This window comes from Cetorhinus maximus, chromosome 13 (genome assembly GCF_964194155.1).
Source record: "Cetorhinus maximus chromosome 13, sCetMax3.hap1.1, whole genome shotgun sequence".
Taxonomy (NCBI): domain Eukaryota; kingdom Metazoa; phylum Chordata; class Chondrichthyes; order Lamniformes; family Cetorhinidae; genus Cetorhinus; species Cetorhinus maximus.
Window position 1 is genome coordinate 104,951,735 of NC_135891.1, and position 14,113 is coordinate 104,965,847.

The window sequence follows — 14,113 nt, forward strand, 5'->3', positions numbered from 1 at the left end:
CTCCAGCCCGACTGGATGGATGGCTGCTGGGTGACAAGGGCTATCCCCTCAAAAGGTGGCTCATGACGCATCTCCGCCATCCAAGAACAGAGGCAGAGAAGCTTTACAATATGAGTCATGCCACCATAAGAGCGGTGGTAGAGAGGACCATAGGCCTTCTCAAGATGCGCTTCCGATGCCTGGACCGTTCAGGGGGTGGACTACAATACCTCCCAGAGCGAGTGTCACTGATAGTGGTTGCATGCTGCACTCTGCACAATCTGGCACTGGCAAGGGGGAGACCCACTGGAGGAAGAGGGTCTTGACACAGCTGCACAGGCCACAGAGGATGAGTCCAGTAGCAAGTCAGCAGAGGAGCAGAGAGAGGAGAACATAGAGGGCGTGAGGCAGACTTCGGTAACCTCCAGGGAGGCAGGGACACCAGGGACATCTTGATTCAACGCTCCTTCAGCTAGGCTGCCAAAGATCAGCTTCAACCACATGCCAGGGCTGCCTCCTCCATCCCAGATGTCTGAAGGGAACCTTTCATTTGAACACAAAGTGTCTGTGTAATAAATTTCAGAGCCACTTACAGCAAGCATTACATACTGGCGTACCAGGCACCAATAAAATAAAAACCTGAAGCAGACTCAGGCCATGACGACAAAAGCAAAATTTATCTTATTTTGACAATTCCAAACTATTTACATAAACTTCTCTGGTCTTCATTCCCAGACCAGTATAGATGAAGTAAACATAAATGAACATAAAATCACTCGTGACCTGTCCCTCCTGTGCTCATGGTGCCTTTAACTTATGTTTGCGAGTACTAGTCTAGGTGTTCCCCCCTTGCTGGCACCAGTATTGGAGACAGCTGCTGACTCTGCTGTCTTGTTGGCCTCGATGACCTTGGCGGGTGTCCTCTGGCCCGTGGAGCCTGCGCTGGCCCCGCCTGGTAGGGAGCGGCCAGTGCCACGGCTGGCATCTCCCCAGTCACCGCAGCCTCATCAGATGTGACGGTCACTGGCAGAGGGGTGAAGGAGCTGCTGCCATCATCCAGAGCGCCCTGAGAGGAACCCGCAGAGACGACAAGCAGCTCGTGCGCCAACATGAGGGTGTCTGGACCTCCCTGCTCACCATTGATGGATGGGTTGGGATACTGGGTGCCTCAACCATCTCCCACACTGACACTGACTACCTGAGATCAGTGCCAGTGTGAGGGTTTGCAGGTCCGAGTGCAACCCCAGGAACCCCTGATTCTGTCCCTGGAGATGCCTATCCATGAGAGTCGCCACTCTCTCAATGGAGGAGGCAGTGCGCTCGGCCATGGCGGTCAACGCTCATGCTCTGTATGGGCCCCTGCACAACGGAGACCAAGGCAGGCAGACCCTTATGGATCTCCACCAGATCCTCCCACACATTTCGCTGGACATCCAGCATCTTCCGCCTAATAGACGACTCCAGAGGCTCATCATCTGCCTTCGACTGAGCATCGTCCTGGTCCCCAACAATCCTCCGACTGCCGGCGCCCTGGACACTCTCTGCCTCCACCTGCACCTCAAGCGAGTGTGAGGTGCCCTCACCAATGTGCGCCGAGGTACTAGCCACCGATCTAATGCCCACTGAGGTGCTGGAATCTGCCCTGGTGCCTGCTTCAGAGAGTGGGTGTAACGCAGATGCAACAGAAGCTCAGTGGTCCTCCGGCGTCAGGGATGGTCCTTCAGGGTCCACAGAGTGAACGCCTGCTGGTGAATCGGAACAAGGAGATGTTATTAGTTAAAGTCTTCACACTGTCACTGTGCATGTCAGGTAATCTGGTGAGACCATGGAGATCTGCATCACAGTGTCATCATCTTCCAATGATCAGTGGGGACTCCAGTCGAGGCTCCCATCAATGAAGAGACTACATTAGAATGGTTGCATTAGCTGAAACTCTCATCTCTGTGCACTGCACTCTTACCTTCGTCTGGCACGTCAGCCTCTCCACGCCCGGTTGCACAGGGACCGTGCCGGCTCTCCAGATCCAGGGTGTCTTGCTTGAACCTGCTGAGCAGCAGCAGGTTGGGCTGCCCTCTGCCTGTACGTGCCCTCTCTGCCTGGTTATGACCTGTCTTCTCCTGAAAGGACAGAGGAACATTGACTAGTCCACCCTCTACCTGCAGCGCCATTGCAGCCTGGCCAACCCCACCTGAGGAAATCCTAACAGGGCACATCTGAGTCGTGGCCCTCGAGCCGCAAGGCACTCAGTCCAAGCAGCCAAGGCTCACCCTCTTGGCCAGCTCCGGTGTGATTGACAGTTGGCACTCAGACTCTAACACCCCTGAGGTCCATGGAGGGACGGCCAGACCTTAACACTTCTCCACACTGACCCATGCCAACACGGTATAGGTCACTCTTCCTGAGCGCAGCAGGTCATTGAAGTGCTTCTGGCACTGCACCCATGTGCATCGCACCACGTCATGGCTGCTCACCTGGGCTGCCACCTCCTCCCATGCCCTCTTGGTGAGGTGCGGTGGCCTCCTCCTCCCATCCCTGGAGACAAGGGTGTCCCTCCCGGCAGCCACCTCCTCCAGGAGGGCAGTGAGGCACTCATCGGAAAAGCGGGGGTCCGAGTGCCCACCCGACCTGCCCTCCCACCTGCCATGTCCAGCCACACTCAACTCCATTGGGAACGCTGAACACACGTCCTTCAGTGACAGCCTTCCTGGGGCTGCCTGGGCTGTTTTTAAACCGGCCGCCGGGTCACCATTGGACCTGGCGGCCGACAGACCCCCACCCCCACTCAGACCTTCCAGGCCAGTGAGGAGCCGTGTTTCACACTGGGTGGGCCTTCATTGGCCAGCATGAAATCGCAGTGGGGGCCCGATCGGGGGCGGCGGAACGTTATCCATCAGCTCCCGGGCCCACCCACCACATCTGCCCGACAACCTCAAAATCCTGCCCCGGCCAAGATTTATGTCAGAGTCAGCATCGTGAACAGCAGAGTGACAAGAATGAGTTTGCATAGCCCCATTTTAAACACCGTTACACAGACTCAACCCAGATCAGCCATTATCATGTTACTTTTTGTGGGACCTTGCAGTGCACAAACTGGCTCCCGCATTGTCCTATATTACACGTGATTACATAAATAATTCACTGGCTCTGGCATGTCCTGCAGTCATGAACGGCGCAATATAAATGCAAGTTCTTTCATTCTATATAATGGAATTTTCACAGCGTCACTTAGGGTCTCTGGTATATGGGTAACTACGCAGCAACGAGGGAGTAGACGGCATGTCAATTCTGCCCTGATGGAGGAAGGGAGAAAGAGTCCAGGTAGCAGATCGACACAAGACACAGTGCTAAGCGGATTACAATGGCAGGAGCGCAGCTAGATGGAACCTGACTGTACGATCCTTCACTGCCAATGTGGAGCAGCACACGGAGTTTATTTGTTTAAAATGGTAATGAAATCTTGGCATTAAATGAAGTTGAAACATGCCTGCTGAATGCTTATGGAAGGCTGGATACAGGAAACTGGCATGTCGGATGTGTCGGACAGAGGGTTGGCTTTTACAGTCCCCCCCCCACTGGCGGGTTTGAAGGCCAGAGGGAACGTCAAATCCAGTGGGTGGCCTTCCCGTCGCCTAACTGCCCTTCCCCCAAGCGGTGTGAAATTTTACAGGGGGCAAGAGCGGCCTGCCTGACCTTGGGCCTAATGGCACCTTAAGAGTCTCTTACCACTGCCGCCGGTATTTTACCTTCAGTGGGGGGTTGGGGGTGGGGGAGGCCCACACCATGCGGGAGGCCTGTCGGCTTTAGCTGTGCAGGATGGTGTCAGGCGGGGAGGGTGGGTAAACCTCCTCTGCGGGTCCCCTGGCCCCAGCAGAAGCACCTTGCCCCCAAGGCCATCCTCCCCCCATTTTAACGTCCCTCCCCACAGCCTCTTGAACCCCGCCCCCCCCCCTCACCCCCCAAACTTCCTCAACCACTTCACCAAGCATCCCAACCCACCACGACTTGCCTGGGCTCCTCGGTGTGGTGGGGCTGACTGTAGCCCCAGCAGCGGCCTTCACTCCTGGATGGTGGTGCTGGGGCCACAGAGCTGCCAGCCATCCAACTGGGGGGGGGCATGTGGTAGCCTTACCTTAGAAAACAAGTAACTCTTACCCCAGCATTCAATTGCTGCAGGGCAGCCACCTGGATCGTGGGCGGGATCCCCGCCGACCTTTTAGCCGGGGTGTGGGGGTGTGGGGGTGGTGGGGGGGCAGAGGGGGTGGTCAGGGTTGATGGTAGTGGGGAACCTTACTGCTCCCATAAAATGCAGCCCAAAAAATCTTTCTTCCTCTGCATCATAATTGGTGCTAAGCTAATCATTCATGAGAGTAAAACACCAATTACAAACATGGAAAACACTGAACCAATCAGAGGAATCGAACATGAGCATTCGCTGAACCAATCAGAAAGCTCCAGCCTGCAAGCTTCGTCAGACAAAAAAATATTATGCAGCATCCAGTAAGAGAGCACTTACAATCTTCAGTAAACCACTGCATAACGCAGTTATAACCTTGATCCAGATAAAAATATTCATGTGATTGTGTAGCAATAATGGCAGCATTGAGGGATACTGGGAAAATTAAGGCACACACACATCGGAGGATTCAAGGTTTAAAACAACATCTCACTATCTAGGGGAACACCCTCCCCACATTGTTCCAGATTTTGCAGTAAAATAACATTGAGGCCACGGCGTTCACCTTATTAAAGAGAAAATTCAACAGAAACTTCTGGCATTTGCGTAACTAAATACCGAAATCCGGGAGCTGCTGTCCGAGCTGCCCTGCTCCTCCACAACCTTAACTATACTGGCATCTCACTGAGAGGCTGGTTATTGAAACATATGGAGTGTGTGACGTTGCTGTGCTTATACAGATACCCATTAATGTCGCAGGAAAGGTTAAAGATTGGTCATTCCAGTATAAGTGGAATTTTAATGCCATGGCAAGTCTTAATCACTGCCAAAAAGTAATTCTCTGCCACTGAAAATTTATCTTAACAAGTGTAGAATCTCATTCCTTTATATCTGAATGATTGATGGAGATTTTTTTTTAAATTAAGAAAGATTTTTAAAACTTTTTCTTTGTATCTTTATTTCTCTCTTAATCTCATACTTCTTTCACTTTATGTAACTGAACAATTCGTGATTTAGACTCTACGGGGAGAAATTAATTTGCATAGCAATATTTTTGAGTGATAACACACAGACTTAATTTGATTTACTAGGGAAGAGCAGCACCAAGGGCTGCTACCTGCGCAACTTGCAGACCATTCTTTAATGAAGAAGGACGTGAGGTAGAAGCCAGCAACACTGCCATCCCCCAGAGAAAGGACATAAGTCTCTGTACCACCATTAGAAAAGTGCTACATAAATGAATTTCTTCCCCTGTATGTCTCTGTCAGGATTCTTCAATCCAGTTGGTTAAGGAGACAAAGGCCCAGGTCTTCTGGTCTCCAGAGCATTGGAGACCGGGCCTACGACATAAGATGTGTGCCCTGACATGCTGACCTCCGTGGGAATTGCTCAGGAAGTTTGAACTTCTGATGGGCAATTCCCCTGTTCCCCAGGACCCTCCGCAATAATTTCCGACTCTGAGCTAGAGTCGCAGATTCGGACATTTCGGTGGGACTTACCTGAATAGTAACCCAGGAAATGTTAGACAGAAAAATCCTAGTCTAGCTCTGGATAATTACAGGACTGACCCTGATTCCCCCATCGCTCCATCAAAAACCCTTAACCTGACTGCCTCTCGCGACCATGATATCACCACCACCACCCAACTACCCCAACCCAAACTGACTAGCCCTCTGGCTTGAGTACCCCTCCCCATCTGAGCCAACTACCACCTCACCTACCTGCCACCTCATTCACCTGCCACCTTACTCATCTACCACCTCACCCACCTGCCGTCTCACCCATCTGCTACCCTACCCATCTCTATCACACTCACCAGCCACCCTATCCAACTACGACCTCACCCATGTATCATATCACTCACCTGCCACCCTATCCACCTACCGCACTACCCATCTACTATCTCATCCACCTACTACCCTACCTATCTACCAACCTACCTGCCTACTACCTCACCCACTTGCCATTTCACCCACCTGCCACCTCACCTACCTGCACCCCTACTCACCTGTTACTTCACCTGTCTGCCACTTCACCCACCTACCACCTTACCCACCTGTCACCCTACCTACCTGCCACCTCACCCGCCGGTCACTCTACCCACCTGCTGCACTACCCACCTACCATCTCACCCACTTGCCACCCAAACCAACCTGCCACCTCACCCACCTATCACCAATCCACCTACTCATTCGCCTCACCCACCTACCCACCCTACCATCCTACCCATTCACTCATTCAACCACTTACCCATTCACTAACATTCACATTGGACATTTAAACTTACCACATGACAGCCAGTGCCGTAGAAAGGGAGCAGGTCCTGTCTTTCCTCCCATTCTACAGAGCTCCATGGAGCTCTCCAATGGTATCTGCGCTCAGCATTTCGGGAGAAGCCAGGCTTGGAAGACCAAGCAAGAGGTATGGAGCAGCGTCCAGGCAGGTATAAGTTCGAGCAAAACAGCAATCTGATGACAATTGTCGCTCCACGGAAGATCCCGGCCAGAGTGTTGTCTACCCTGTTTGCACAGCTCTCAGGTACCCTGAACAGGGTGCTGTGCTGATTTGGATTTCTAATCATTATAGTTTCTAGGGCAAAAGCCCAGGGGAAGTCTATGGGCAAGTGTAAATAGAATAAACTGTTGGCGTCATTCATTTACCATCGACTGTAAAATCTGGGCTATTATATAAAGAATAAAAAGGTAGCACAGTGGTATTGAGCTATTGGAGTGGTCATTGATGTAGATTCAAGTCTCATTCCACTCAGTTCCAAAATTATTGGGGATAATTCTAACTATAGCTGATGGTGTAAAACGGCTGGTATTGAATGGGCCGCCTATTATATACCTGGCCTGGTTTTCCCTTTCATTGACTTCAGTGAGTAGGACAACTGGGCCTGATGTGAAATGGACAGCTACTTCAATATCACCTGTACTACACCACTGCCCAAAGGTAAATTACCCCCCAACAAAATCTGAAACACAGAGGGCAGGATTTTTAGGTCGCCGTGCGGGTGCGATCGGCGGACCTGGGAGGGGCCGGGGAATGGACGGCGATTTCACGCTGGTTGGTCAACTAACGGCCAGGCTGCGTGAAGCAGCGCTGAAATTCTCAGCGCTCCCCAGGGTGAGGGCGGGAGGAGGGCGGGCAATGAATGAAAGTTCCCTGACAGCAGAGAGCTGCCTCAGGGAGCTGCAGGCTTCAAAACAATTAAATAAAGATTGTAAAATCACAAAGAAGCTGTCCAAGCATCACCGTCAGTTACCTGAACATACACGTGATGAAAATTCTGCTCGTACATTTTTCTTTTTCTTTCGTTTAATAACGGAGAATCACCCCGCCCTTGGATGAGGTTTCATCAAAAATGCAAAGTCCGCCCGGCAGATTCCCCCATCTGCCAACCGTAAGGTTGGGCGGACCATTGAAAATTGGGGACGATTGGAACTTTAACAACTTTAATGGTCTTCTTAATGTGCATGCGCCCACCGACTGAAATATCGTGCGAGCGCAGGATGACGCCGGAATGCGCGCCCAACGTCACCTCACCCAATTCCGTGTCCGATCGGGTCGGGCGCATGCCCGCACGCCAGCCTAAAAATTCTGCCCCAAGTAAAGGTTAGAGCAGGGGTCGGGAGAGACAGAGGGCAGGGTTATGTACGGGTATTCAGGTACGTGGGTTATTTTGCACTCACCCTTTCTGCTGCAGGGCTTAGATCAAGGCAATGGAAAAAAGAAGACAAAAAAATAATAATTACTAGTAAGTACTTCTCAAAATAAAACAAAAAAAAATGTTAAACAGGTGATAGCAAACTCTAGGCTGCCAACTCATTCTCAGCATATTAATCACAGTATCAACTGCTCTTCCCTTCTTCCATTTATCACATAACCTGAATTCCTTGTTCTGGTGAAGAGTCATACGGACTCGAAACGTTAACTGTGCTCCTCTTCGCAGAAGCTGCCAAACCTGCTGAGTTTTTCCAGGTATTTTTATTTTTGTTTTAGATTTCCAGCATCTGCAGTTTTTTGCTTTTACCTGAACTCCTTGACTATTTTGTAACCTTGTGAACATTTTCCACACCTCTTGTACTTCTCTGTTACACTGTTTGTCCCATTAATATTTTCCATCAGCTATTTCACAATGAGTCTATTGTATTTAAGACCATCACTATTTGCAGCCGAAATATATTATCCCTCAGGTCCAAGAAAATACAAATTAAATATTCTCAGAAAATGTCCTTCATAGTTCAACTTGGCTTAGCATTTGAATACATATATATAACATATGTCAGATCATATGTCTGAAATCCCTTACGAACTTGAACTGGTGTCCCCAGTGGTTGCTAACTATCTGTTGTTCACAAAGATGGCTTAGTTCTCAGCATGAAGTTGGTCAGTAAAGGATGAAGCTATAGGACGAATCTCGGACTCAGCTGCAAACTGCCACAAATGTCCGCACTTATTCCCTTAAATAAGTCATGCGGCTTTAATCGCTGAAGGTATATCCTCACCCAACGTGCTGCCTTCACTGCCATCCCCACACCTCCACCCGCCTCCAACAATGGTAAACAAGATGATTAATGACTCTTACGATGTGTAGAAAATGTCATTAGTGGAATCATTTGTATCACCTGCAGTTAGCTGACAATTAAAAACCACCAACAAAAGGAAGCACTTGGTTTTGTCCTCCAATCAGTGCTGTCTTTGTAGATTGTAATAAAGCTCCTCCAATCAGTGTGACTAGATGTTTTCCTGTTTGCTGTTTGCTATTTTGCCAGAATCTAATAAGCAGCAAGTTTGAATCCAGAGCTGTTAATATTAAGGAAATGTTGGGATTGACAGTTGTGATCAGTGAGAGTGACACAGACTCGAAACCTACTTAAAAAACACATACATTCAAGAGGCGTGCGCGCTGCTGTAAGCCACATTTGTAAACCAAAGTAAACGATTATCACTCCAAATGAATGACACTTTGGTGTAAGTGGTAACCTAATCCTGTTTGTTCATTTATGTTTTTTAAAGAGCTGACAACATGACTTAACTATGTTGCAGTCTAAATGGGGCCAGTCAGCTGGATGAGTTGTAGGCCCGCCGTGGTAGAGGAGACAACATCTGAGAGCTGCATTGTTGACCGAGGACACAATGTTGTTTGTTCAACATCTCAGTTAGCACAGCAGCCACAGACATGGTCAGTTTTACAAATGGGACATTGCTTCTATATGATTAGCATTTAATAAGCACCCCGCGTTGGCTTCAAATTGTTCATATTTCTTTCTGTAAATTTTCTGCCTCAGGTACCCCACTACTCCATTAATCTCAAAGCTCCTTCACTGAGTGAACTGCTTTTGTGGGGAGGAGAGCAAAGTCCAATTTCCTTTCCTCCTAAACTGCAATCCTGCCCTTCCCTTGGTAGCATGGCCGGGTCAAAATGAATCATTACTATAGACAGCAGATTACTTCCACAACTAGAAGAGAAAAACAGAGCGACAACCAATTAAGAATTCTTAATATATCAAATCACCAATTTACTGTAACTGCCTAAGCTTGGGGGTTGGTGATCAATTCCTGAAAATACACCACAATTGCTGTCACGTTATTGTTTTCATTTTGACATTCTATTCAAAATGTATTAAATGATGATTTTTAATAACCCTTATCTCCTTAGAATGTCCAGAATTTCCATTCTTTTCAATAAGACATGTCTGACTATGGCTATATTTGTTGGTAAATTGATCCATTTTTTATTCCTGTTAAGTTACTATGAGGATTGACAATATTACCTAGTACAGGTGTATTCTTTCTGTTACAAAACACCCTCGTTGGGACAGAGGACAGGAGTTTCAAGTCCCACTGACGTCAGGAATGGAGGCAGATGGGACCCATAACTACCGGCACCAGTCGGCGACCCTGTGCCCAGTGCCAGCTGTTTTTGCCGAGGTGGGTCTGTGACTGCGGGAGCTACCTGTCCCCCACTGCCACCTGCCTCCACAACATGGGTAGCCAATTGGGCTCATTAACAGCCTTGTTAAAGACACCAAAAGGAGGTCGACTGGGATTTCCTAGTCAGCTTCCAGTTTCCCCATGCCACTGGAGGCAGGTGCCCAGCAGCAGGCCGGGGGGTGCCGGTGGTTTGGTGGTGGGCGGTGGGGGGGGGTGGTGTTGGAACAGGAGGGCGTCAATGCTACAGGCCTTGAGGCTCCATACCTGCCTGGGTGGGGATGCAGACAAAAGCTGCCTTGTAGAGGGATTCCCTACCCAGCCCCTTCCGCAAACCCCACAGTGTGGCATGGCTGCTTTTCTGCTTTTTATTTACATTTTTAAAAAATTAGTGAGAGGGCACCTCCAAGTTGAAGTGCCCTCTCAAATATTTACCCTTTACTGCGGCCTGCTGTACATTTCAAGCTAAAAGACCTCTGATTGGGCCTCCAGCTTCAAGAACTCGCCCTGCTGCCCTTAATTGGACAGATGCTTACCCTTTTGTTGCTGAAGACGAGGATTTACTTGTCGATTTTAGGTCAATTTCATGAACAGAAACCCACCAGATCCTCCAGCACTGATTCAGGGCTGGGATCGAATAAATTGTGGACTAGGATGAGTATTGTCAAATGAGCAATGTGCCAGATGACCTAAAGCCAATATTAAACCCATAACACATCAATATTTCTGCCTCTTCACACAAAGTCTATGACCTGCCACTTAACCTGCAACAATTTCAAGGACACAATGCAAAAGATTTAAGAATTTCGATTCCATTTTTTACAATGAAGATACTCGAGAAACCTCCTCCCGATTGCCTGTTCTTGAGCCCAACTATTTTTTGCAGAACCTCTTCCATTGGAGGTAGGTCCATAACGTGGTGATTGTTCAGAATGCCTCGGTTCACAGTGTTTATACAGAGGATTTGACACACTAGGCCACAGTACGTGTGCAAGATCACTCATATGTGGTTTTTCCAAAAGTCGGCGGCAACTTTAAAATGATTACAATTGGGAGCAGAACTCAGCTACGACTAGAACACAATGTCAGCCTTAGTGTTAAGTGATTTTGCTGGTGGCCATTAATAATTGCCAATATTTGCTTCCAGAAGATGGAACTAATTCACCTTGTCAATGTCCAGTACCTCTGCAGGTAGGTAGCCTGCCATAGCTATGCAATGGTGGTACATCTGAAACACTTCTTTAGTATAAATGGTGTATGATATTCTGTCACATCACCATTACCACTTCATTAAGACAAATTTTAATCAACATTCTCAATTGCCTGTTGATGAGAGAGCACGGGGAACAAAACAACCAGTAACTCAATAAAGATGGAATGTGCATTGGTCTCTCAATTCGGACCATTGTTCGATATCTTGATCTTAAAATGCATTTAACTTTATATTGTTTTTATATAAAATGACAGAAGCGACACCCATCCTGAAAGTTCTGTATTTCGGGTTAGGACACTTCCTGCAATATCTACTAAGTAAAAACTTAATATGACTGAATGTCACACATTTTGGGCGGAGTTTTCCGTGCCCGCTGGCAGAGGGCGTGATAGGCGGCGCGTGCGGACAATATGGCGCGATCGGTTTCACGATGGCAGGAAGGCAGGACGTGATCGTCCGCTCAGCCCGCCGATGGAGTGCTGCATTTCCTGCCAACGGTCGTCGGGGAACTCATTGTAATATATCAGCGTATCATTAAAAGGCCATCCCGCCAGGCTCTTTGACCCCGCCGGATAGTCTGTCCACGTCGGCGGGAAAGCACGGCGACATGTTTCACAACAGCGCACAGGCGACATGCACTTGGCGGCCTTCACTTTGGGTGGACTGGAGGTGAGTGCAATGCAATGTTCTGCAGCGCTCACCAGGGTCACCTGTTGCTTTGCAGGCTTCAGGGGCACATGCAGGCCGGGGTGAAGCACTGCCCTGCCTCAGAGGCAACTGTTATCAGGACCTGGGGGGGGGCAACTGGGTGTAACTGTATAAACTGACCATTCCTCTGCAACTGAGACAGTTCAGGCACAGCCACAGTGATGTGATTGGGGTCGGTCACCTAGACTGCCTAACCATGCAAACAACGCGGAGGCGCCAAAGGGCCACCAAGTGTTCCATTGTTCCATACCTTACACCCCCCCCAACCCCACCCCCGGCCCACCTCCACCCCCACCCCCGGCACAGACTGCAAGTCTGCACCCGCTTTACTGGACCACGGAGCAGTTTGGACTGCACCTGTTGTACAATCTCCTTGCCAATGCTGGCCATGTAGCAGTCATTGCTGGAGGTGCTCACAGCCCCTTGCAATCTCAGCATCCCAGTTAGGAGCAGTCTCCCCTATGTCGCAGGCTGACAGGGCAGCCACGCAGCGCACTCATCTGTGGCCATGCGAGGGGTGACCAGCACTCTCCGGGAAGCGTTAAGGGGCAGTCACACAGGGCCAGGAAAGGTGCTAAGTACGCCTATGCTAACCATGACTCTCTCTCTCTCTCTCTTTCATGCCACAGGAGGATCAGGTCAGGAGCATGGAGCCTGGTGCCCTAGCTGTGTGCCTGATGGCCTACAGCGAGCGGAGAAGACAGAGGAGAGAGCGTGTGAGGCTCCTGGCTGCACAAAGGCAGGAGCAGCAACCTCAGGAAGAAAGGGCTGCTGGGGCTCCCACACACGCTGCCCAGGAGCGACAGTGAGCTGTGGCTGGTCGGCGCCTAGCGACACCCAGGGTCTATAGACACCGCCTGCCATTTGTGCAGATGACCGAGAACCAGTGTCGCTGGTGACTGCGCATGTCTAGGGGCCTGGCCGCTCACATCTGCCACTTACTGCAGGACTTGGTGCCAAGGGGACATGGAGGACTTCCAATGCCAGTGGCTGTGAAAGTGACAGCGGCGCTCAGTTTTTATGCCAGTGGCTCCTTTCAGGGTTCCACAGGTGACCTCTGTGGGATATCACAAGCTGCCATCCACAAACACATCCTGCAGGTGTGCACACAGTTTCCAGGGATTGTGCCCAATGCTTACATCCTCAGTCAGTCGCAGATCCCTGGAGTCTTCCAGGCCCCACAGAGGCTGAAGGGTTGGCTCCTTGGGGACAAGGGCTACCCACAGAGGCCGTGGCTGATGACACCCGTGCAGCGACCTCAGACTGCAGCAGAGCGACGCTATGATGAGGCTCATGCAGCAGCTCACGACTTGGTGGAGCAGACCATCAGGATGCTGCAGATGAGGTTCCGGTGCCTGGACCGGTCTGGTGGAGCTCAGCAATACAGTTCACAGAGAGGGTGACACATCGTCGCCGTCTGCTGTGCCCTTTACAGCCTGGCACTGCAATGAGGAGACAAACTGGCTGAGGAGGAGGTGAAGGAGCTGCGCCAACAGCGATGAGGATGAAGAGGTCCTCGGAGGCGACAATGATAGGGATGAGGCCCTCGCACTGGGTAGACAAAGCAGGCGTGATCGAGAGGTCCTCATAGCTGCTAGGCGTGTGGAGGGTGATGACGACATGCAGTGAGGAGACCCTGTAGATCCTCACATCGCATCTGTGAACATTTGACTCCAGTCTGGCTTATGGCAGCGCGAATTGCCTCCATAAGAATGCTCCTATCATGGAGACGCAGTGGAGGCCCTAATAGTCACCCGATTGCAGGAGGATGCTGACGACATGCAGTGAGGACACTCCATAGATCCTCACACAGCCTCTGAGAATGTCTGACTCCTGTCTGGCCGAGGGCAGATCACTTGCGCTCTGTGATCGGGGTCATATCATAAAGTCACAGCCGTGAAGCATTAGAAGTTCTTATTCTTTGTCTGCCTTCATCATCTGAGCCCTCAGGAGCTGGAGCACAGCATCAGTGGTCACAGATGCTGAAGAGATGGGGGCCAGCCCCTCCATAAAGGTGCTGTGAGCACACAGAGAGAACGACAGAACTCTGTGGGGCCTGCCCACTATATTCTGGCAGCAATTACAAGCACTGTCGAGGTGCAGGC

General features: G+C 50.1%; 1 protein-coding gene across 2 annotated transcripts in view; it reads right to left on the reverse strand.

The window, feature by feature from the left end:
- The window catches only part of cbarpb (CACN subunit beta associated regulatory protein b), a 195,765-nt gene that overhangs the window by 145,375 nt on the left and 36,277 nt on the right, over positions 1–14,113 (reverse strand). The gene's annotated exons all lie outside the window — the stretch shown is intronic.